Genomic DNA, 25,640 nt, shown 5'->3' on the forward strand with positions numbered 1-25,640 from the left:
GCAGAATCGCTTTTGTGCAGAAAACAGTAACACTTGTTCAGAACGAAAGAAAGCACAGAGCCCCAGATTTTATGTTGTCCTGGAGAGCTTGCGGAGCACTGGGGAAAGGCAGGCAGAGAATTCCCTGCTAGCACCTTCTCTGTGCCTGGGAAGCACAAGTGTTCACATTGCTTCGCAGAATCGCTTTTGTGCAGAAAACAGTAACACTTGTTCAGAACGAAAGAAAGCACAGAGACCCAGATTTTATGTTGTCCTGGAGAGCTTGCAGAGCACTGGGGAAAGGCAGGCAGAGAATTCCCTGCTAGCACCTTCTCTGTGCCTGGGAAGCAGAAGTGTTCACATTGCTTCGCAGAATCGCTTTTGTGCAGAAAACAGTAACACTTGTTCAGAACGAAAGAAAGCACAGAGCCCCAGATTTTATGTGGTCCTGGAGAGCTTGCAGAGCACTGGGGAAAGGCAGGCAGAGAATTCCCTGCTAGCACCTTCTCTGTGCCTGGAAGCTGAAGTGTTCACATTGCTTGGCAGAATCGCTTTTGTGCAGAAAACAGTAACACTTGTTCAGAACGAAAGAAAGCATAGAGCCCCAGATTTTATGTTGTCCTGGAGAGCTTGCAGAGCACTGGGGAAAGGCAGGCAGAGAATTCCCTGCTAGCACCTTCTCTGTGCCTGTTCACATTGCTTCGCAGAATCGCTTTTGTGCAGAAAACAGTAACACTTGTTCAGAACGAAAGAAAGCACAGAGCCCCAGATTTTATGTTGTCCTGGAGAGCTTGCAGAGCACTGGGGAAAGGCAGGCAGAGAATTCCCTGCTAGCACCTTCTCTGTGCCTGGGAAGCAGAAGTGTTCACATTGCTTGGCAGAATCGCTTTTGTGCAGAAAACAGTAAAAATTGTTCAGAACGAAAGAAAGCACAGAGCCCCAGATTTTATGTTGTCCTGGAGAGCTTGCGGAGCACTGGGGAAAGGCAGGCAGAGAATTCCCTGCTAGCACCTTCTCTGTGCCTGGGAAGCACAAGTGTTCACATTGCTTCGCAGAATCGCTTTTGTGCAGAAAACAGTAACACTTGTTCAGAACGAAAGAAAGCACAGAGACCCAGATTTTATGTTGTCCTAGAGAGCTTGCAGAGCACTGGGGAAAGGCAGGCAGAGAATTCCCTGCTAGCACCTTCTCTGTGCCTGGGAAGCAGAAGTGTTCACATTGCTTCGCAGAATCGCTTTTGTGCAGAAAACAGTAACACTTGTTCAGAACGAAAGAAAGCACAGAGCCCCAGATTTTATGTGGTCCTGGAGAGCTTGCAGAGCACTGGGGAAAGGCAGGCAGAGAATTCCCTGCTAGCACCTTCTCTGTGCCTGGGAAGCAGAAGTGTTCACATTGCTTCGCAGAATCGCTTTTGTGCAGAAAACAGTAACACTTGTTCAGAACGAAAGAAAGCACAGAGCCCCAGATTTTATGTTGTCCTGGAGAGCTTGCAGAGCACTGGGGAAAGGCAGGCAGAGAATTCCCTGCTAGCACCTTCTCTGTGCCTGGGAAGCAGAAGTGTTCACATTGCTTGGCAGAATCGCTTTTGTGCAGAAAACAGTAACACTTGTTCAGAACGAAAGAAAGCACAGAGCCCCAGATTTGTTGTTGTCCTGGAGAGCTTGCAGAGCACTGGGGAAAGGCAGGCAGAGAATTCCCTGCTAGCACCTTCTCTGTGCCTGGGAAGCAGAAGTGTTCACATTGCTTGGCAGAATCGCTTTTGTGCAGAAAACAGTAACACTTGTTCAGAACGAAAGAAAGCACAGAGCCCCAGATTTGTTGTTGTCCTGGAGAGCTTGCAGAGCACTGGGGAAAGGCAGGCAGAGAATTCCCTGCTAGCACCTTCTCTGTGCCTGGGAAGCAGAAGTGTTCACATTGCTTCGCAGAATCGCTTTTGTGCAGAAAACAGTAACACTTGTTCAAAATGAAAGAAAGCACAGAGCCCCAGATTTGTTGTTGTCCTGGAGAGCTTGCAGAGCACTGGGGAAAGGCAGGCAGAGAATTCCCTGCTAGCACCTTCTCTGTGCCTGGGAAGCAGAAGTGTTCACATTGCTTCGCAGAATCGCTTTTGTGCAGAAAACAGTAACACTTGTTCAGAACGAAAGAAAGCACAGAGCCCCAGATTTGTTGTTGTCCTGGAGAGCTTGCAGAGCACTGGGGAAAGGCAGGCACAGAATTCCCTGCTAGCACCTTCTCTGTGCCTGGGAAGCAGAAGTGTTCACATTGCTTGGCAGAATCGCTTTTGTGCAGAAAACAGTAACACTTGTTCAAAATGAAAGAAAGCACAGAGCCCCAGATTTGTTGTTGTCCTGGAGAGCTTGCAGAGCACTGGGGAAAGGCAGGCAGAGAATTCCCTGCTAGCACCTTCTCTGTGCCTGGGAAGCAGAAGTGTTCACATTGCTTCGCAGAATCGCTTTTGTGCAGAAAACAGTAACACTTGTTCAGAACGAAAGAAAGCACAGAGCCCCAGATTTTATGTTGTCCTGGAGAGCTTGCAGAGCACTGGGGAAAGGCAGGCAGAGAATTCCCTGCTAGCACCTTCTCTGTGCCTGGGAAGCAGAAGTGTTCACATTGCTTCGCAGAATCGCTTTTGTGCAGAAAACAGTAACACTTGTTCAGAACGAAAGAAAGCACAGAGCCCCAGATTTGTTGTTGTCCTGGAGAGCTTGCAGAGCACTGGGGAAAGGCAGGCAGAGAATTCCCTGCTAGCACCTTCTCTGTGCCTGGGAAGCAGAAGTGTTCACATTGCTTGGCAGAATCGCTTTTGTGCAGAAAACAGTAACACTTGTTCAGAACGAAAGAAAGCACAGAGCCCCAGATTTTATGTTGTCCTGGAGAGCTTGCAGAGCACTGGGGAAAGGCAGGCAGAGAATTCCCTGCTAGCACCTTCTCTGTGCCTGTTCACATTGCTTGGCAGAATCGCTTTTGTGCAGAAAACAGTAACACTTGTTCAGAACGAAAGAAAGCACAGAGCCCCAGATTTGTTGTTGTCCTGGAGAGCTTGCAGAGCACTGGGGAAAGGCAGGCAGAGAATTCCCTGCTAGCACCTTCTCTGTGCCTGGGAAGCAGAACTGTTCACATTGCTTGGCAGAATCGCTTTTGTGCAGAAAACAGTAACACTTGTTCAGAACGAAAGAAAGCACAGAGCCCCAGATTTTATGTTGTCCTGGAGAGCTTGCAGAGCACTGGGGAAAGGCAGGCAGAGAATTCCCTGCTAGCACCTTCTCTGTGCCTGTTCACATTGCTTGGCAGAATCGCTTTTGTGCAGAAAACAGTAACACTTGTTCAGAACGAAAGAAAGCACAGAGCCCCAGATTTGTTGTTGTCCTGGAGAGCTTGCAGAGCACTGGGGAAAGGCAGGCAGAGAATTCCCTGCTAGCACCTTCTCTGTGCCTGGGAAGCAGAAGTGTTCACATTGCTTGGCAGAATCGCTTTTGTGCAGAAAACAGTAACACTTGTTCAGAACGAAAGAAAGCACAGAGCCCCAGATTTGTTGTTGTCCTGGAGAGCTTGCAGAGCACTGGGGAAAGGCAGGCAGAGAATTCCCTGCTAGCACCTTCTCTGTGCCTGGGAAGCAGAAGTGTTCACATTGCTTGGCAGAATCGCTTTTGTGCAGAAAACAGTAACACTTGTTCAGAACGAAAGAAAGCACAGAGCCCCAGATTTGTTGTTGTCCTGGAGAGCTTGCAGAGCACTGGGGAAAGGCAGGCAGAGAATTCCCTGCTAGCACCTTCTCTGTGCCTGGGAAGCAGAAGTGTTCACATTGCTTCGCAGAATCGCTTTTGTGCAGAAAACAGTAACACTTGTTCAGAACGAAAGAAAGCACAGAGCCCCAGATTTGTTGTTGTCCTGGAGAGCTTGCAGAGCACTGGGGAAAGGCAGGCAGAGAATTCCCTGCTAGCACCTTCTCTGTGCCTGGGAAGCAGAAGTGTTCACATTGCTTCGCAGAATCGCTTTTGTGCAGAAAACAGTAACACTTGTTCAGAACGAAAGAAAGCACAGAGCCCCAGATTTGTTGTTGTCCTGGAGAGCTTGCAGAGCACTGGGGAAAGGCAGGCAGAGAATTCCCTGCTAGCACCTTCTCTGTGCCTGGGAAGCAGAAGTGTTCACATTGCTTCGCAGAATCGCTTTTGTGCAGAAAACAGTAACACTTGTTCAGAACGAAAGAAAGCACAGAGCCCCAGATTTGTTGTTGTCCTGGAGAGCTTGCAGAGCACTGGGGAAAGGCAGGCAGAGAATTCCCTGCTAGCACCTTCTCTGTGCCTGGGAAGCAGAAGTGTTCACATTGCTTGGCAGAATCGCTTTTGTGCAGAAAACAGTAACACTTGTTCAGAACGAAAGAAAGCACAGAGCCCCAGATTTGTTGTTGTCCTGGAGAGCTTGCAGAGCACTGGGGAAAGGCAGGCAGAGAATTCCCTGCTAGCACCTTCTCTGTGCCTGGGAAGCAGAAGTGTTCACATTGCTTCGCAGAATCGCTTTTGTGCAGAAAACAGTAACACTTGTTCAGAACGAAAGAAAGCACAGAGCCCCAGATTTGTTGTTGTCCTGGAGAGCTTGCAGAGCACTGGGGAAAGGCAGGCAGAGAATTCCCTGCTAGCACCTTCTCTGTGCCTGGGAAGCACAAGTGTTCACATTGCTTCGCAGAATCGCTTTTGTGCAGAAAACAGTAACACTTGTTCAGAACGAAAGAAAGCACAGAGCCCCAGATTTTATGTTGTCCTGGAGAGCTTGCAGAGCACTGGGGAAAGGCAGGCAGAGAATTCCCTGCTAGCACCTTCTCTGTGCCTGGGAAGCAGAAGTGTTCACATTGCTTGGCAGAATCGCTTTTGTGCAGAAAACAGTAACACTTGTTCAGAACGAAAGAAAGCACAGAGCCCCAGATTTTATGTTGTCCTGGAGAGCTTGCAGAGCACTGGGGAAAGGCAGGCAGAGAATTCCCTGCTAGCACCTTCTCTGTGCCTGGGAAGCAGAAGTGTTCACATTGCTTGGCAGAATCGCTTTTGTGCAGAAAACAGTAACACTTGTTCAGAACGAAAGAAAGCACAGAGCCCCAGATTTGTTGTTGTCCTGGAGAGCTTGCAGAGCACTGGGGAAAGGCAGGCAGAGAATTCCCTGCTAGCACCTTCTCTGTGCCTGGGAAGCAGAAGTGTTCACATTGCTTCGCAGAATCGCTTTTGTGCAGAAAACAGTAACACTTGTTCAGAACGAAAGAAAGCACAGAGCCCCAGATTTTATATTGTCCTGGAGAGCTTGCAGAGCACTGGGGAAAGGCAGGCAGAGAATTCCCTGCTAGCACCTTCTCTGTGCCTGGAAGCAGAAGTGTTCACATTGCTTCGCAGAATCGCTTTTGTGCAGAAAACAGTAACACTTGTTCAGAACGAAAGAAAGCATAGAGCCCCAGATTTGTTGTTGTCCTGGAGAGCTTGCGGAGCACTGGGGAAAGGCAGGCAGAGAATTCCCTGCTAGCACCTTCTCTGTGCCTGTTCACATTGCTTGGCAGAATCGCTTTTGTGCAGAAAACAGTAACACTTGTTCAGAACGAAAGAAAGCACAGAGCCCCAGATTTTATGTTGTCCTGGAGAGCTTGCAGAGCACTGGAGAAAGTATGGCAGAGAATTCCCTGCTAGCACCTTCTCTGTGCCTGTTCACATTGCTTGGCAGAATCGCTTTTGTGCAGAAAACAGTAACACTTGTTCAGAACGAAAGAAAGCACAGAGCCCCAGATTTTATGTTGTCCTGGAGAGCTTGCAGAGCACTGGGGAAAGGCAGGCAGAGAATTCCCTGCTAGCACCTTCTCTGTGCCTGGGAAGCAGAAGTGTTCACATTGCTTGGCAGAATCGCTTTTGTGCAGAAAACAGTAAAAATTGTTCAGAACGAAAGAAAGCACAGAGCCCCAGATTTTATGTTGTCCTGGAGAGCTTGCGGAGCACTGGGGAAAGGCAGGCAGAGAATTCCCTGCTAGCACCTTCTCTGTGCCTGGGAAGCACAAGTGTTCACATTGCTTCGCAGAATCCTTTTGTGCAGAAAACAGTAACACTTGTTCAGAACGAAAGAAAGCACAGAGACCCAGATTTTATGTTGTCCTGGAGAGCTTGCAGAGCACTGGGGAAAGGCAGGCAGAGAATTCCCTGCTAGCACCTTCTCTGTGCCTGGAAGCTGAAGTGTTCACATTGCTTGGCAGAATCGCTTTTGTGCAGAAAACAGTAACACTTGTTCAGAACGAAAGAAAGCATAGAGCCCCAGATTTTATGTTGTCCTGGAGAGCTTGCAGACCACTGGGGAAAGGCAGGCAGAGAATTCCCTGCTAGCACCTTCTCTGTGCCTGTTCACATTGCTTGGCAGAATCGCTTTTGTGCAGAAAACAGTAACACTTGTTCAGAACGAAAGAAAGCACAGAGCCCCAGATTTTATGTTGTCCTGGAGAGCTTGCAGAGCACTGGGGAAAGGCAGGCAGAGAATTCCCTGCTAGCACCTTCTCTGTGCCTGTTCACATTGCTTGGCAGAATCGCTTTTGTGCAGAAAACAGTAACACTTGTTCAGAACGAAAGAAAGCACAGAGCCCCAGATTTGTTGTTGTCCTGGAGAGCTTGCGGAGCACTGGGGAAAGGCAGGCAGAGAATTCCCTGCTAGCACCTTCTCTGTGCCTGGGAAGCACAAGTGTTCACATTGCTTCGCAGAATCGCTTTTGTGCAGAAAACAGTAACACTTGTTCAGAACGAAAGAAAGCACAGAGACCCAGATTTTATGTTGTCCTAGAGAGCTTGCAGAGCACTGGGGAAAGGCAGGCAGAGAATTCCCTGCTAGCACCTTCTCTGTGCCTGGGAAGCAGAAGTGTTCACATTGCTTCGCAGAATCGCTTTTGTGCAGAAAACAGTAACACTTGTTCAGAACGAAAGAAAGCACAGAGCCCCAGATTTTATGTGGTCCTGGAGAGCTTGCAGAGCACTGGGGAAAGGCAGGCAGAGAATTCCCTGCTAGCACCTTCTCTGTGCCTGGGAAGCAGAAGTGTTCACATTGCTTCGCAGAATCGCTTTTGTGCAGAAAACAGTAACACTTGTTCAGAACGAAAGAAAGCACAGAGCCCCAGATTTTATGTTGTCCTGGAGAGCTTGCAGAGCACTGGGGAAAGGCAGGCAGAGAATTCCCTGCTAGCACCTTCTCTGTGCCTGGGAAGCAGAAGTGTTCACATTGCTTGGCAGAATCGCTTTTGTGCAGAAAACAGTAACACTTGTTCAGAACGAAAGAAAGCACAGAGCCCCAGATTTGTTGTTGTCCTGGAGAGCTTGCAGAGCACTGGGGAAAGGCAGGCAGAGAATTCCCTGCTAGCACCTTCTCTGTGCCTGGGAAGCAGAAGTGTTCACATTGCTTGGCAGAATCGCTTTTGTGCAGAAAACAGTAACACTTGTTCAGAACGAAAGAAAGCACAGAGCCCCAGATTTTATGTTGTCCTGGAGAGCTTGCAGAGCACTGGGGAAAGGCAGGCAGAGAATTCCCTGCTAGCACCTTCTCTGTGCCTGGGAAGCACAAGTGTTCACATTGCTTCGCAGAATCGCTTTTGTGCAGAAAACAGTAACACTTGTTCAGAACGAAAGAAAGCACAGAGCCCCAGATTTTATGTTGTCCTGGAGAGCTTGCAGAGCACTGGGGAAAGGCAGGCAGAGAATTCCCTGCTAGCACCTTCTCTGTGCCTGGGAAGCACAAGTGTTCACATTGCTTCGCAGAATCGCTTTTGTGCAGAAAACAGTAACACTTGTTCAAAATGAAAGAAAGCACAGAGCCCCAGATTTGTTGTTGTCCTGGAGAGCTTGCAGAGCACTGGGGAAAGGCAGGCAGAGAATTCCCTGCTAGCACCTTCTCTGTGCCTGTTCACATTGCTTGGCAGAATCGCTTTTGTGCAGAAAACAGTAACACTTGTTCAGAACGAAAGAAAGCACAGAGCCCCAGATTTTATGTTGTCCTGGAGAGCTTGCAGAGCACTGGGGAAAGGCAGGCAGAGAATTCCCTGCTAGCACCTTCTCTGTGCCTGGGAAGCAGAAGTGTTCACATTGCTTCGCAGAATCGCTTTTGTGCAGAAAACAGTAACACTTGTTCAGAACGAAAGAAAGCACAGAGCCCCAGATTTTATGTTGTCCTGGAGAGCTTGCAGAGCACTGGGGAAAGGCAGGCAGAGAATTCCCTGCTAGCACCTTCTCTGTGCCTGGGAAGCAGAAGTGTTCACATTGCTTCGCAGAATCGCTTTTGTGCAGAAAACAGTAACACTTGTTCAGAACGAAAGAAAGCACAGAGCCCCAGATTTGTTGTTGTCCTGGAGAGCTTGCAGAGCACTGGGGAAAGGCAGGCAGAGAATTCCCTGCTAGCACCTTCTCTGTGCCTGGGAAGCAGAAGTGTTCACATTGCTTGGCAGAATCGCTTTTGTGCAGAAAACAGTAACACTTGTTCAGAACGAAAGAAAGCACAGAGCCCCAGATTTGTTGTTGTCCTGGAGAGCTTGCAGAGCACTGGGGAAAGGCAGGCAGAGAATTCCCTGCTAGCACCTTCTCTGTGCCTGGGAAGCAGAAGTGTTCACATTGCTTCGCAGAATCGCTTTTGTGCAGAAAACAGTAACACTTGTTCAGAACGAAAGAAAGCACAGAGCCCCAGATTTTATATTGTCCTGGAGAGCTTGCAGAGCACTGGGGAAAGGCAGGCAGAGAATTCCCTGCTAGCACCTTCTCTGTGCCTGGAAGCTGAAGTGTTCACATTGCTTGGCAGAATCGCTTTTGTGCAGAAAACAGTAACACTTGTTCAGAACGAAAGAAAGCATAGAGCCCCAGATTTTATGTTGTCCTGGAGAGCTTGCAGACCACTGGGGAAAGGCAGGCAGAGAATTCCCTGCTAGCACCTTCTCTGTGCCTGTTCACATTGCTTGGCAGAATCGCTTTTGTGCAGAAAACAGTAACACTTGTTCAGAACGAAAGAAAGCACAGAGCCCCAGATTTTATGTTGTCCTGGAGAGCTTGCAGAGCACTGGGGAAAGGCAGGCAGAGAATTCCCTGCTAGCACCTTCTCTGTGCCTGTTCACATTGCTTGGCAGAATCGCTTTTGTGCAGAAAACAGTAACACTTGTTCAGAACGAAAGAAAGCACAGAGCCCCAGATTTGTTGTTGTCCTGGAGAGCTTGCGGAGCACTGGGGAAAGGCAGGCAGAGAATTCCCTGCTAGCACCTTCTCTGTGCCTGGGAAGCACAAGTGTTCACATTGCTTCGCAGAATCGCTTTTGTGCAGAAAACAGTAACACTTGTTCAGAACGAAAGAAAGCACAGAGACCCAGATTTTATGTTGTCCTAGAGAGCTTGCAGAGCACTGGGGAAAGGCAGGCAGAGAATTCCCTGCTAGCACCTTCTCTGTGCCTGGGAAGCAGAAGTGTTCACATTGCTTCGCAGAATCGCTTTTGTGCAGAAAACAGTAACACTTGTTCAGAACGAAAGAAAGCACAGAGCCCCAGATTTTATGTGGTCCTGGAGAGCTTGCAGAGCACTGGGGAAAGGCAGGCAGAGAATTCCCTGCTAGCACCTTCTCTGTGCCTGGGAAGCAGAAGTGTTCACATTGCTTCGCAGAATCGCTTTTGTGCAGAAAACAGTAACACTTGTTCAGAACGAAAGAAAGCACAGAGCCCCAGATTTTATGTTGTCCTGGAGAGCTTGCAGAGCACTGGGGAAAGGCAGGCAGAGAATTCCCTGCTAGCACCTTCTCTGTGCCTGGGAAGCAGAAGTGTTCACATTGCTTGGCAGAATCGCTTTTGTGCAGAAAACAGTAACACTTGTTCAGAACGAAAGAAAGCACAGAGCCCCAGATTTGTTGTTGTCCTGGAGAGCTTGCAGAGCACTGGGGAAAGGCAGGCAGAGAATTCCCTGCTAGCACCTTCTCTGTGCCTGGGAAGCAGAAGTGTTCACATTGCTTGGCAGAATCGCTTTTGTGCAGAAAACAGTAACACTTGTTCAGAACGAAAGAAAGCACAGAGCCCCAGATTTTATGTTGTCCTGGAGAGCTTGCAGAGCACTGGGGAAAGGCAGGCAGAGAATTCCCTGCTAGCACCTTCTCTGTGCCTGGGAAGCACAAGTGTTCACATTGCTTCGCAGAATCGCTTTTGTGCAGAAAACAGTAACACTTGTTCAGAACGAAAGAAAGCACAGAGCCCCAGATTTTATGTTGTCCTGGAGAGCTTGCAGAGCACTGGGGAAAGGCAGGCAGAGAATTCCCTGCTAGCACCTTCTCTGTGCCTGGGAAGCACAAGTGTTCACATTGCTTCGCAGAATCGCTTTTGTGCAGAAAACAGTAACACTTGTTCAAAATGAAAGAAAGCACAGAGCCCCAGATTTGTTGTTGTCCTGGAGAGCTTGCAGAGCACTGGGGAAAGGCAGGCAGAGAATTCCCTGCTAGCACCTTCTCTGTGCCTGTTCACATTGCTTGGCAGAATCGCTTTTGTGCAGAAAACAGTAACACTTGTTCAGAACGAAAGAAAGCACAGAGCCCCAGATTTTATGTTGTCCTGGAGAGCTTGCAGAGCACTGGGGAAAGGCAGGCAGAGAATTCCCTGCTAGCACCTTCTCTGTGCCTGGGAAGCAGAAGTGTTCACATTGCTTCGCAGAATCGCTTTTGTGCAGAAAACAGTAACACTTGTTCAGAACGAAAGAAAGCACAGAGCCCCAGATTTTATGTTGTCCTGGAGAGCTTGCAGAGCACTGGGGAAAGGCAGGCAGAGAATTCCCTGCTAGCACCTTCTCTGTGCCTGGGAAGCAGAAGTGTTCACATTGCTTCGCAGAATCGCTTTTGTGCAGAAAACAGTAACACTTGTTCAGAACGAAAGAAAGCACAGAGCCCCAGATTTGTTGTTGTCCTGGAGAGCTTGCAGAGCACTGGGGAAAGGCAGGCAGAGAATTCCCTGCTAGCACCTTCTCTGTGCCTGGGAAGCAGAAGTGTTCACATTGCTTGGCAGAATCGCTTTTGTGCAGAAAACAGTAACACTTGTTCAGAACGAAAGAAAGCACAGAGCCCCAGATTTGTTGTTGTCCTGGAGAGCTTGCAGAGCACTGGGGAAAGGCAGGCAGAGAATTCCCTGCTAGCACCTTCTCTGTGCCTGGGAAGCAGAAGTGTTCACATTGCTTCGCAGAATCGCTTTTGTGCAGAAAACAGTAACACTTGTTCAGAACGAAAGAAAGCACAGAGCCCCAGATTTTATATTGTCCTGGAGAGCTTGCAGAGCACTGGGGAAAGGCAGGCAGAGAATTCCCTGCTAGCACCTTCTCTGTGCCTGTTCACATTGCTTGGCAGAATCGCTTTTGTGCAGAAAACAGTAACACTTGTTCAGAACGAAAGAAAGCACAGAGCCCCAGATTTGTTGTTGTCCTGGAGAGCTTGCAGAGCACTGGGGAAAGGCAGGCAGAGAATTCCCTGCTAGCACCTTCTCTGTGCCTGGAAGCTGAAGTGTTCACATTGCTTGGCAGAATCGCTTTTGTGCAGAAAACAGTAACACTTGTTCAGAACGAAAGAAAGCATAGAGCCCCAGATTTTATGTTGTCCTGGAGAGCTTGCAGAGCACTGGGGAAAGGCAGGCAGAGAATTCCCTGCTAGCACCTTCTCTGTGCCTGGAAGCTGAAGTGTTCACATTGCTTGGCAGAATCGCTTTTGTGCAGAAAACAGTAACACTTGTTCAGAACGAAAGAAAGCATAGAGCCCCAGATTTTATGTTGTCCTGGAGAGCTTGCAGAGCACTGGGGAAAGGCAGGCAGAGAATTCCCTGCTAGCACCTTCTCTGTGCCTGTTCACATTGCTTGGCAGAATCGCTTTTGTGCAGAAAACAGTAACACTTGTTCAGAACGAAAGAAAGCACAGAGCCCCAGATTTTATGTTGTCCTGGAGAGCTTGCAGAGCACTGGGGAAAGGCAGGCAGAGAATTCCCTGCTAGCACCTTCTCTGTGCCTGGAAGCTGAAGTGTTCACATTGCTTGGCAGAATCGCTTTTGTGCAGAAAACAGTAACACTTGTTCAGAACGAAAGAAAGCATTGAGCCCCAGATTTTATGTTGTCCTGGAGAGCTTGCAGAGCACTGGGGAAAGGCAGGCAGAGAATTCCCTGCTAGCACCTTCTCTGTGCCTGTTCACATTGCTTGGCAGAATCGCTTTTGTGCAGAAAACAGTAACACTTGTTCAGAACGAAAGAAAGCACAGAGCCCCAGATTTTATGTTGTCCTGGAGAGCTTGCAGAGCACTGGGGAAAGGCAGGCAGAGAATTCCCTGCTAGCACCTTCTCTGTGCCTGGGAAGCAGAAGTGTTCACATTGCTTGGCAGAATCGCTTTTGTGCAGAAAACACTAACACTTGTTCAGAACGAAAGAAAGCACAGAGCCCCAGATTTTATGTTGTCCTGGAGAGCTTGCGGAGCACTGGGGAAAGGCAGGCAGAGAATTCCCTGCTAGCACCTTCTCTGTGCCTGGAAGCTGAAGTGTTCACATTGCTTGGCAGAATCGCTTTTGTGCAGAAAACAGTAACACTTGTTCAGAACGAAAGAAAGCACAGAGCCCCAGATTTTATGTTGTCCTGGAGAGCTTGCAGAGCACTGGGGAAAGGCAGGCAGAGAATTCCCTGCTAGCACCTTCTCTGTGCCTGTTCACATTGCTTGGCAGAATCGCTTTTGTGCAGAAAACAGTAACACTTGTTCAGAACGAAAGAAAGCACAGAGCCCCAGATTTTATGTTGTCCTGGAGAGCTTGCGGAGCACTGGGGAAAGGCAGGCAGAGAATTCCCTGCTAGCACCTTCTCTGTGCCTGGAAGCTGAAGTGTTCACATTGCTTGGCAGAATCGCTTTTGTGCAGAAAACAGTAACACTTGTTCAGAACGAAAGAAAGCACAGAGCCCCAGATTTTATGTTGTCCTGGAGAGCTTGCAGAGCACTGGGGAAAGGCAGGCAGAGAATTCCCTGCTAGCACCTTCTCTGTGCCTGGGAAGCAGAAGTGTTCACATTGCTTGGCAGAATCGCTTTTGTGCAGAAAACACTAACACTTGTTCAGAACGAAAGAAAGCACAGAGCCCCAGATTTTATGTTGTCCTGGAGAGCTTGCAGAGCACTGGGGAAAGGCAGGCAGAGAATTCCCTGCTAGCACCTTCTCTGTGCCTGGGAAGCAGAACTGTTCACATTGCTTGGCAGAATCGCTTTTGTGCAGAAAACAGTAACACTTGTTCAGAACGAAAGAAAGCACAGAGCCCCAGATTTTATGTTGTCCTGGAGAGCTTGCAGAGCACTGGGGAAAGGCAGGCAGAGAATTCCCTGCTAGCACCTTCTCTGTGCCTGTTCACATTGCTTGGCAGAATCGCTTTTGTGCAGAAAACAGTAACACTTGTTCAGAACGAAAGAAAGCACAGAGCCCCAGATTTGTTGTTGTCCTGGAGAGCTTGCAGAGCACTGGGGAAAGGCAGGCAGAGAATTCCCTGCTAGCACCTTCTCTGTGCCTGGGAAGCACAAGTGTTCACATTGCTTCGCAGAATCGCTTTTGTGCAGAAAACAGTAACACTTGTTCAGAACGAAAGAAAGCACAGAGCCCCAGATTTTATGTTGTCCTGGAGAGCTTGCAGAGCACTGGGGAAAGGCAGGCAGAGAATTCCCTGCTAGCACCTTCTCTGTGCCTGTTCACATTGCTTGGCAGAATCGCTTTTGTGCAGAAAACAGTAACACTTGTTCAGAACGAAAGAAAGCACAGAGCCCCAGATTTTATGTTGTCCTGGAGAGCTTGCAGAGCACTGGGGAAAGGCAGGCAGAGAATTCCCTGCTAGCACCTTCTCTGTGCCTGGGAAGCAGAAGTGTTCACATTGCTTCGCAGAATCGCTTTTGTGCAGAAAACAGTAACACTTGTTCAGAACGAAAGAAAGCACAGAGCCCCAGATTTTATGTTGTCCTGGAGAGCTTGCAGAGCACTGGGGAAAGGCAGGCAGAGAATTCCCTGCTAGCACCTTCTCTGTGCCTGGGAAGCAGAAGTGTTCACATTGCTTCGCAGAATCGCTTTTGTGCAGAAAACAGTAACACTTGTTCAGAACGAAAGAAAGCACAGAGCCCCAGATTTGTTGTTGTCCTGGAGAGCTTGCAGAGCACTGGGGAAAGGCAGGCAGAGAATTCCCTGCTAGCACCTTCTCTGTGCCTGGGAAGCAGAAGTGTTCACATTGCTTGGCAGAATCGCTTTTGTGCAGAAAACAGTAACACTTGTTCAGAACGAAAGAAAGCACAGAGCCCCAGATTTGTTGTTGTCCTGGAGAGCTTGCAGAGCACTGGGGAAAGGCAGGCAGAGAATTCCCTGCTAGCACCTTCTCTGTGCCTGGGAAGCAGAAGTGTTCACATTGCTTCGCAGAATCGCTTTTGTGCAGAAAACAGTAACACTTGTTCAGAACGAAAGAAAGCACAGAGCCCCAGATTTTATATTGTCCTGGAGAGCTTGCAGAGCACTGGGGAAAGGCAGGCAGAGAATTCCCTGCTAGCACCTTCTCTGTGCCTGTTCACATTGCTTGGCAGAATCGCTTTTGTGCAGAAAACAGTAACACTTGTTCAGAACGAAAGAAAGCACAGAGCCCCAGATTTGTTGTTGTCCTGGAGAGCTTGCAGAGCACTGGGGAAAGGCAGGCAGAGAATTCCCTGCTAGCACCTTCTCTGTGCCTGGAAGCTGAAGTGTTCACATTGCTTGGCAGAATCGCTTTTGTGCAGAAAACAGTAACACTTGTTCAGAACGAAAGAAAGCATAGAGCCCCAGATTTTATGTTGTCCTGGAGAGCTTGCAGAGCACTGGGGAAAGGCAGGCAGAGAATTCCCTGCTAGCACCTTCTCTGTGCCTGGAAGCTGAAGTGTTCACATTGCTTGGCAGAATCGCTTTTGTGCAGAAAACAGTAACACTTGTTCAGAACGAAAGAAAGCATAGAGCCCCAGATTTTATGTTGTCCTGGAGAGCTTGCAGAGCACTGGGGAAAGGCAGGCAGAGAATTCCCTGCTAGCACCTTCTCTGTGCCTGTTCACATTGCTTGGCAGAATCGCTTTTGTGCAGAAAACAGTAACACTTGTTCAGAACGAAAGAAAGCACAGAGCCCCAGATTTTATGTTGTCCTGGAGAGCTTGCAGAGCACTGGGGAAAGGCAGGCAGAGAATTCCCTGCTAGCACCTTCTCTGTGCCTGGAAGCTGAAGTGTTCACATTGCTTGGCAGAATCGCTTTTGTGCAGAAAACAGTAACACTTGTTCAGAACGAAAGAAAGCATTGAGCCCCAGATTTTATGTTGTCCTGGAGAGCTTGCAGAGCACTGGGGAAAGGCAGGCAGAGAATTCCCTGCTAGCACCTTCTCTGTGCCTGTTCACATTGCTTGGCAGAATCGCTTTTGTGCAGAAAACAGTAACACTTGTTCAGAACGAAAGAAAGCACAGAGCCCCAGATTTTATGTTGTCCTGGAGAGCTTGCAGAGCACTGGGGAAAGGCAGGCAGAGAATTCCCTGCTAGCACCTTCTCTGTGCCTGGGAAGCAGAAGTGTTCACATTGCTTGGCAGAATCGCTTTTGTGCAGAAAACACTAACACTTGTTCAGAACGAAAGAAAGCACAGAGCCCCAGATTTTATGTTGTCCTGGAGAGCTTGCGGAGCACTGGGGAAAGGCAGGCAGAGAATTCCCTGCTAGCACCTTCTCTGTGCCTGGAAGCTGAAGTGTTCACATTGCTTGGCAGAATCGCTTTTGTGCAGAAAACAGTAACACTTGTTCAGAACGAAAGAAAGCACAGAGCCCCAGATTTTATGTTGTCCTGGAGAGCTTGCAGAGCACTGGGGAAAGGCAGGCAGAGAATTCCCTGCTAGCACCTTCTCTGTGCCTGTTCACATTGCTTGGCAGAATCGCTTTTGTGCAGAAAACAGTAACACTTGTTCAGAACGAAAGAAAGCACAGAGCCCCAGATTTTATGTTGTCCTGGAGAGCTTGCGGAGCACTGGGGAAAGGCAGGCAGAGAATTCCCTGCTAGCACCTTCTCTGTGCCTGGAAGCTGAAGTGTTCACATTGCTTGGCAGAATCGCTTTTGTGCAGAAAACAGTAACACTTGTTCAGAACGAAAGAAAGCACAGAGCCCCAGATTTTATGTTGTCCTGGAGAGCTTGCAGAGCACTGGGGAAAGGCAGGCAGAGAATTCCCTGCTAGCACCTTCTCTGTGCCTGGGAAGCAGAAGTGTTCACATTGCTTGGCAGAATCGCTTTTGTGCAGAAAACACTAACACTTGTTCAGAACGAAAGAAAGCACAGAGCCCCAGATTTTATGTTGTCCTGGAGAGCTTGCAGAGCACTGGGGAAAGGCAGGCAGAGAATTCCCTGCTAGCACCTTCTCTGTGCCTGGGAAGCAGAACTGTTCACATTGCTTGGCAGAATCGCTTTTGTGCAGAAAACAGTAACACTTGTTCAGAACGAAAGAAAGCACAGAGCCCCAGATTTTATGTTGTCCTGGAGAGCTTGCAGAGCACTGGGGAAAGGCAGGCAGAGAATTCCCTGCTAGCACCTTCTCTGTGCCTGTTCACATTGCTTGGCAGAATCGCTTTTGTGCAGAAAACAGTAACACTTGTTCAGAACGAAAGAAAGCACAGAGCCCCAGATTTGTTGTTGTCCTGGAGAGCTTGCAGAGCACTGGGGAAAGGCAGGCAGAGAATTCCCTGCTAGCACCTTCTCTGTGCCTGGGAAGCAGAAGTGTTCACATTGCTTCGCAGAATCGCTTTTGTGCAGAAAACAGTAACACTTGTTCAGAACGAAAGAAAGCACAGAGCCCCAGATTTGTTGTTGTCCTGGAGAGCTTGCAGAGCACTGGGGAAAGGCAGGCAGAGAATTCCCTGCTAGCACCTTCTCTGTGCCTGGGAAGCAGAAGTGTTCACATTGCTTCGCAGAATCGCTTTTGTGCAGAAAACAGTAACACTTGTTCAGAACGAAAGAAAGCACAGAGCCCCAGATTTGTTGTTGTCCTGGAGAGCTTGCAGAGCACTGGGGAAAGGCAGGCAGAGAATTCCCTGCTAGCACCTTCTCTGTGCCTGGGAAGCAGAAGTGTTCACATTGCTTCGCAGAATCGCTTTTGTGCAGAAAACAGTAACACTTGTTCAAAATGAAAGAAAGCACAGAGCCCCAGATTTGTTGTTGTCCTGGAGAGCTTGCAGAGCACTGGGGAAAGGCAGGCAGAGAATTCCCTGCTAGCACCTTCTCTGTGCCTGGGAAGCAGAAGTGTTCACATTGCTTCGCAGAATCGCTTTTGTGCAGAAAACAGTAACACTTGTTCAGAACGAAAGAAAGCACAGAGCCCCAGATTTTATGTTGTCCTGGAGAGCTTGCAGAGCACTGGGGAAAGGCAGACAGAGAATTCCCTGCTAGCACCTTCTCTGTGCCTGGGAAGCAGAAGTGTTCACATTGCTTGGCAGAATCGCTTTTGTGCAGAAAACAGTAACACTTGTTCAGAACGAAAGAAAGCACAGAGCCCCAGATTTGTTGTTGTCCTGGAGAGCTTGCAGAGCACTGGGGAAAGGCAGGCAGAGAATTCCCTGCTAGCACCTTCTCTGTGCCTGGGAAGCAGAAGTGTTCACATTGCTTGGCAGAATCGCTTTTGTGCAGAAAACAGTAACACTTGTTCAGAACGAAAGAAAGCACAGAGCCCCAGATTTGTTGTTGTCCTGGAGAGCTTGCAGAGCACTGGGGAAAGGCAGGCAGAGAATTCCCTGCTAGCACCTTCTCTGTGCCTGGGAAGCAGAAGTGTTCACATTGCTTGGCAGAATCGCTTTTGTGCAGAAAACAGTAACACTTGTTCAGAACGAAAGAAAGCACAGAGCCCCAGATTTGTTGTTGTCCTGGAGAGCTTGCAGAGCACTGGGGAAAGGCAGGCAGAGAATTCCCTGCTAGCACCTTCTCTGTGCCTGGGAAGCAGAAGTGTTCACATTGCTTCGCAGAATCGCTTTTGTGCAGAAAACAGTAACACTTGTTCAGAACGAAAGAAAGCACAGAGCCCCAGATTTTATGTTGTCCTGGAGAGCTTGCAGAGCACTGGGGAAAGGCAGGCAGAGAATTCCCTGCTAGCACCTTCTCTGTGCCTGGGAAGCACAAGTGTTCACATTGCTTCGCAGAATCGCTTTTGTGCAGAAAACAGTAACACTTGTTCAGAACGAAAGAAAGCACAGAGCCCCAGATTTGATGTTGTCCTGGAGAGCTTGCAGAGCACTGGGGAAAGGCAGGCAGAGAATTCCCTGCTAGCACCTTCTCTGTGCCTGGGAAGCAGAAGTGTTCACATTGCTTGGCAGAATCGCTTTTGTGCAGAAAACAGTAACACTTGTTCAGAACGAAAGAAAGCACAGAGCCCCAGATTTTATGTTGTCCTGGAGAGCTTGCAGAGCACTGGGGAAAGGCAGGCAGAGAATTCCCTGCTAGCACCTTCTCTGTGCCTGGGAAGCAGAAGTGTTCACATTGCTTGGCAGAATCGCTTTTGTGCAGAAAACAGTAACACTTGTTCAGAACGAAAGAAAGCACAGAGCCCCAGATTTGTTGTTGTCCTGGAGAGCTTGCAGAGCACTGGGGAAAGGCAGGCAGAGAATTCCCTGCTAGCACCTTCTCTGTGCCTGGGAAGCAGAAGTGTTCACATTGCTTCGCAGAATCGCTTTTGTGCAGAAAACAGTAACACTTGTTCAGAACGAAAGAAAGCACAGAGCCCCAGATTTTATATTGTCCTGGAGAGCTTGCAGAGCACTGGGGAAAGGCAGGCAGAGAATTCCCTGCTAGCACCTTCTCTGTGCCTGGAAGCAGAAGTGTTCACATTGCTTCGCAGAATCGCTTTTGTGCAGAAAACAGTAACACTTGTTCAGAACGAAAGAAAGCATAGAGCCCCAGATTTTATGTTGTCCTGGAGAGCTTGCAGAGCACTGGGGAAAGGCAGGCAGAGAATTCCCTGCTAGCACCTTCTCTGTGCCTGTTCACATTGCTTGGCAGAATCGCTTTTGTGCAGAAAACAGTAACACTTGTTCAGAACGAAAGAAAGCACAGAGCCCCAGATTTTATGTTGTCCTGGAGAGCTTGCAGAGCACTGGAGAAAGTATGGCAGAGAATTCCCTGCTAGCACCTTCTCTGTGCCTGTTCACATTGCTTGGCAGAATCGCTTTTGTGCAGAAAACAGTAACACTTGTTCAGAACGAAAGAAAGCACAGAGCCCCAGATTTTATGTTGTCCTGGAGAGCTTGCAGAGCACTGGGGAAAGGCAGGCAGAGAATTCCCTGCTAGCACCTTCTCTGTGCCTGGGAAGCAGAAGTGTTCACATTGCTTGGCAGAATCGCTTTTGTGCAGAAAACAGTAAAAATTGTTCAGAACGAAAGAAAGCACAGAGCCCCAGATTTTATGTTGTCCTGGAGAGCTTGCGGAGCACTGGGGAAAGGCAGGCAGAGAATTCCCTGCTAGCACCTTCTCTGTGCCTGGGAAGCACAAGTGTTCACATTGCTTGGCAGAATCGCTTTTGTGCAGAAAACAGTAACACTTGTTCAGAACGAAAGAAAGCACAGAGACCCAGATTTTATGTTGTCCTGGAGAGCTTGCAGAGCACTGGGGAAAGGCAGGCAGAGAATTCCCTGCTAGCACCTTCTCTGTGCCTGGGAAGCAGAAGTGTTCACATTGCTTGGCAGAATCGCTTTTGTGCAGAAAACAGTAAAAATTGTTCAGAACGAAAGAAAGCACAGAGCCCCAGATTTTATGTTGTCCTGGAGAGCTTGCGGAGCACTGGGGAAAGGCAGGCAGAGAATTCCCTGCTAGCACCTTCTCTGTGCCTGGGAAGCACAAGTGTTCACATTGCTTCGCAGAATCGCTTTTGTGCAGAAAACAGTAACACTTGTTCAGAACGAAAGAAAGCACAGAGACCCAGATTTTATGTTGTCCTAGAGAGCTTGCAGAGCACTGGGGAAAGGCAGGCAGAGAATTCCCTGCTAGCACCTTCTCTGTGCCTGGGAAGCAGAAGTGTTCACATTGCTTCGCAGAATCGCTTTTGTGCAGAAAACAGTAACACTTGTTCAGAACGAAAGAAAGCACAGAGCCCCAGATTTTATGTGGTCCTGGAGAGCTTGCAGAGCACTGGGGAAAGGCAGGCAGAGAATTCCCTGCTAGCACCTTCTCTGTGCCTGGGAAGCAGAAGTGTTCACATTGCTTCGCAGAATCGCTTTTGTGCAGAAAACAGTAACACTTGTTCAGAACGAAAGAAAGCACAGAGCCCCAGATTTGTTGTTGTCCTGGAGAGCTTGCAGAGCACTGGGGAAAGGCAGGCAGAGAATTCCCTGCTAGCACCTTCTCTGTGCCTGGGAAGCAGAAGTGTTCACATTGCTTGGCAGAATCGCTTTTGTGCAGAAAACAGTAACACTTGTTCAGAACGAAAGAAAGCACAGAGCCCCAGATTTTATGTTGTCCTGGAGAGCTTGCAGAGCACTGGGGAAAGGCAGGCAGAGAATTCCCTGCTAGCACCTTCTCTGTGCCTGGGAAGCACAAGTGTTCACATTGCTTCGCAGAATCGCTTTTGTGCAGAAAACAGTAACACTTGTTCAGAACGAAAGAAAGCACAGAGCCCCAGATTTTATGTTGTCCTGGAGAGCTTGCAGAGCACTGGGGAAAGGCAGGCAGAGAATTCCCTGCTAGCACCTTCTCTGTGCCTGGGAAGCACAAGTGTTCACATTGCTTCGCAGAATCGCTTTTGTGCAGAAAACAGTAACACTTGTTCAAAATGAAAGAAAGCACAGAGCCCCAGATTTGTTGTTGTCCTGGAGAGCTTGCAGAGCACTGGGGAAAGGCAGGCAGAGAATTCCCTGCTAGCACCTTCTCTGTGCCTGTTCACATTGCTTGGCAGAATCGCTTTTGTGCAGAAAACAGTAACACTTGTTCAGAACGAAAGAAAGCACAGAGCCCCAGATTTGTTGTTGTCCTGGAGAGCTTGCAGAGCACTGGGGAAAGGCAGGCAGAGAATTCCCTGCTAGCACCTTCTCTGTGCCTGGGAAGCAGAAGTGTTCACATTGCTTCGCAGAATCGCTTTTGTGCAGAAAACAGTAACACTTGTTCAGAACGAAAGAAAGCACAGAGCCCCAGATTTTATGTTGTCCTGGAGAGCTTGCAGAGCACTGGGGAAAGGCAGGCAGAGAATTCCCTGCTAGCACCTTCTCTGTGCCTGGGAAGCAGAAGTGTTCACATTGCTTCGCAGAATCGCTTTTGTGCAGAAAACAGTAACACTTGTTCAGAACGAAAGAAAGCACAGAGCCCCAGATTTGTTGTTGTCCTGGAGAGCTTGCAGAGCACTGGGGAAAGGCAGGCAGAGAATTCCCTGCTAGCACCTTCTCTGTGCCTGGGAAGCAGAAGTGTTCACATTGCTTGGCAGAATCGCTTTTGTGCAGAAAACAGTAACACTTGTTCAGAACGAAAGAAAGCACAGAGCCCCAGATTTGTTGTTGTCCTGGAGAGCTTGCAGAGCACTGGGGAAAGGCAGGCAGAGAATTCCCTGCTAGCACCTTCTCTGTGCCTGGGAAGCAGAAGTGTTCACATTGCTTCGCAGAATCGCTTTTGTGCAGAAAACAGTAACACTTGTTCAGAACGAAAGAAAGCACAGAGCCCCAGATTTTATATTGTCCTGGAGAGCTTGCAGAGCACTGGGGAAAGGCAGGCAGAGAATTCCCTGCTAGCACCTTCTCTGTGCCTGTTCACATTGCTTGGCAGAATCGCTTTTGTGCAGAAAACAGTAACACTTGTTCAGAACGAAAGAAAGCACAGAGCCCCAGATTTGTTGTTGTCCTGGAGAGCTTGCAGAGCACTGGGGAAAGGCAGGCAGAGAATTCCCTGCTAGCACCTTCTCTGTGCCTGGAAGCTGAAGTGTTCACATTGCTTGGCAGAATCGCTTTTGTGCAGAAAACAGTAACACTTGTTCAGAACGAAAGAAAGCATAGAGCCCCAGATTTTATGTTGTCCTGGAGAGCTTGCAGAGCACTGGGGAAAGGCAGGCAGAGAATTCCCTGCTAGCACCTTCTCTGTGCCTGTTCACATTGCTTGGCAGAATCGCTTTTGTGCAGAAAACAGTAACACTTGTTCAGAACGAAAGAAAGCACAGAGCCCCAGATTTTATGTTGTCCTGGAGAGCTTGCAGAGCACTGGGGAAAGGCAGGCAGAGAATTCCCTGCTAGCACCTTCTCTGTGCCTGGAAGCTGAAGTGTTCACATTGCTTGGCAGAATCGCTTTTGTGCAGAAAACAGTAACACTTGTTCAGAACGAAAGAAAGCATTGAGCCCCAGATTTTATGTTGTCCTGGAGAGCTTGCAGAGCACTGGGGAAAGGCAGGCAGAGAATTCCCTGCTAGCACCTTCTCTGTGCCTGTTCACATTGCTTGGCAGAATCGCTTTTGTGCAGAAAACAGTAACACTTGTTCAGAACGAAAGAAAGCACAGAGCCCCAGATTTTATGTTGTCCTGGAGAGCTTGCGGAGCACTGGGGAAAGGCAGGCAGAGAATTCCCTGCTAGCACCTTCTCTGTGCCTGGAAGCTGAAGTGTTCACATTGCTTGGCAGAATCGCTTTTGTGCAGAAAACAGTAACACTTGTTCAGAACGAAAGAAAGCACAGAGCCCCAGATTTTATGTTGTCCTGGAGAGCTTGCAGAGCACTGGGGAAAGGCAGGCAGAGAATTCCCTGCTAGCACCTTCTCTGTGCCTGTTCACATTGCTTGGCAGAATCGCTTTTGTGCAGAAAACAGTAACACTTGTTCAGAACGAAAGAAAGCACAGAGCCCCAGATTTTATGTTGTCCTGGAGAGCTTGCGGAGCACTGGGGAAAGGCAGGCAGAGAATTCCCTGCTAGCACCTTCTCTGTGCCTGGAAGCTGAAGTGTTCACATTGCTTGGCAGAATCGCTTTTGTGCAGAAAACAGTAACACTTCTTCAGAACGAAAGAAAGCACAGAGCCCCAGATTTTATGTTGTCCTGGAGAGCTTGCAGAGCACTGGGGAAAGGCAGGCAGAGAATTCCCTGCTAGCACCTTCTCTGTGCCTGGGAAGCAGAAGTGTTCACATTGCTTGGCAGAATCGCTTTTGTGCAGAAAACACTAACACTTGTTCAGAACGAAAGAAAGCACAGAGCCCCAGATTTTATGTTGTCCTGGAGAGCTTGCAGAGCACTGGGGAAAGGCAGGCAGAGAATTCCCTGCTAGCACCTTCTCTGTGCCTGGGAAGCAGAACTGTTCACATTGCTTGGCAGAATCGCTTTTGTGCAGAAAACAGTAACACTTGTTCAGAACGAAAGAAAGCACAGAGCCCCAGATTTGTTGTTGTCCTGGAGAGCTTGCAGAGCACTGGGGAAAGGCAGGCAGAGAATTCCCTGCTAGCACCTTCTCTGTGCCTGTTCACATTGCTTGGCAGAATCGCTTTTGTGCAGAAAACAGTAACACTTGTTCAGAACGAAAGAAAGCACAGAGCCCCAGATTTGTTGTTGTCCTGGAGAGCTTGCAGAGCACTGGGGAAAGGCAGGCAGAGAATTCCCTGCTAGCACCTTCTCTGTGCCTGGGAAGCAGAAGTGTTCACATTGCTTCGCAGAATCGCTTTTGTGCAGAAAACAGTAACACTTGTTCAGAACGAAAGAAAGCACAGAGCCCCAGATTTGTTGTTGTCCTGGAGAGCTTGCAGACCACTGGGGAAAGGCAGGCAGAGAATTCCCTGCTAGCACCTTCTCTGTGCCTGGGAAGCAGAAGTGTTCACATTGCTTCGCAGAATCGCTTTTGTGCAGAAAACAGTAACACTTGTTCAGAACGAAAGAAAGCACAGAGCCCCAGATTTGTTGTTGTCCTGGAGAGCTTGCAGAGCACTGGGGAAAGGCAGGCAGAGAATTCCCTGCTAGCACCTTCTCTGTGCCTGGGAAGCAGAAGTGTTCACATTGCTTCGCAGAATCGCTTTTGTGCAGAAAACAGTAACACTTGTTCAAAATGAAAGAAAGCACAGAGCCCCAGATTTGTTGTTGTCCTGGAGAGCTTGCAGAGCACTGGGGAAAGGCAGGCAGAGAATTCCCTGCTAGCACCTTCTCTGTGCCTGGGAAGCAGAAGTGTTCACATTGCTTCGCAGAATCGCTTTTGTGCAGAAAACAGTAACACTTGTTCAGAACGAAAGAAAGCACAGAGCCCCAGATTTTATGTTGTCCTGGAGAGCTTGCAGAGCACTGGGGAAAGGCAGACAGAGAATTCCCTGCTAGCACCTTCTCTGTGCCTGGGAAGCAGAAGTGTTCACATTGCTTGGCAGAATCGCTTTTGTGCAGAAAACAGTAACACTTGTTCAGAACGAAAGAAAGCACAGAGCCCCAGATTTTATGTTGTCCTGGAGAGCTTGCAGAGCACTGGGGAAAGGCAGGCAGAGAATTCCCTGCTAGCACCTTCTCTGTGCCTGGGAAGCAGAAGTGTTCACATTGCTTGGCAGAATCGCTTTTGTGCAGAAAACACTAACACTTGTTCAGAACGAAAGAAAGCACAGAGCCCCAGATTTGTTGTTGTCCTGGAGAGCTTGCAGAGCACTGGGGAAAGGCAGGCAGAGAATTCCCTGCTAGCACCTTCTCTGTGCCTGGGAAGCAGAAGTGTTCACATTGCTTGGCAGAATCGCTTTTGTGCAGAAAACAGTAACACTTGTTCAGAACGAAAGAAAGCACAGAGCCCCAGATTTTATGTTGTCCTGGAGAGCTTGCAGAGCACTGGGGAAAGGCAGGCAGAGAATTCCCTGCTAGCACCTTCTCTGTGCCTGTTCACATTGCTTGGCAGAATCGCTTTTGTGCAGAAAACAGTAACACTTGTTCAGAACGAAAGAAAGCACAGAGCCCCAGATTTGTTGTTGTCCTGGAGAGCTTGCAGAGCACTGGGGAAAGGCAGGCAGAGAATTCCCTGCTAGCACCTTCTCTGTGCCTGGGAAGCAGAAGTGTTCACATTGCTTCGCAGAATCGCTTTTGTGCAGAAAACAGTAACACTTGTTCAGAACGAAAGAAAGCACAGAGCCCCAGATTTGTTGTTGTCCTGGAGAGCTTGCAGAGCACTGGGGAAAGGCAGGCAGAGAATTCCCTGCTAGCACCTTCTCTGTGCCTGGGAAGCAGAAGTGTTCACATTGCTTCGCAGAATCGCTTTTGTGCAGAAAACAGTAACACTTGTTCAGAACGAAAGAAAGCACAGAGCCCCAGATTTTATGTTGTCCTGGAGAGCTTGCAGAGCACTGGGGAAAGGCAGGCAGAGAATTCCCTGCTAGCACCTTCTCTGTGCCTGGGAAGCAGAAGTGTTCACATTGCTTCGCAGAATCGCTTTTGTGCAGAAAACAGTAACACTTGTTCAAAATGAAAGAAAGCACAGAGCCCCAGATTTGTTGTTGTCCTGGAGAGCTTGCGGAGCACTGGGGAAAGGCAGGCAGAGAATTCCCTGCTAGCACCTTCTCTGTGCCTGGGAAGCAGAAGTGTTCACATTGCTTCGCAGAATCGCTTTTGTGCAGAAAACAGTAACACTGGTTCAGAACGAAAGAAAGCACAGAGCCCCAGATTTTATGTTGTCCTGGAGAGCTTGCAGAGCACTGGGGAAAGGCAGGCAGAGAATTCCCTGCTAGCACCTT

This window comes from Strix uralensis, chromosome 29 (genome assembly GCF_047716275.1).
Source record: "Strix uralensis isolate ZFMK-TIS-50842 chromosome 29, bStrUra1, whole genome shotgun sequence".
In the NCBI taxonomy this organism is placed as follows: domain Eukaryota; kingdom Metazoa; phylum Chordata; class Aves; order Strigiformes; family Strigidae; genus Strix; species Strix uralensis.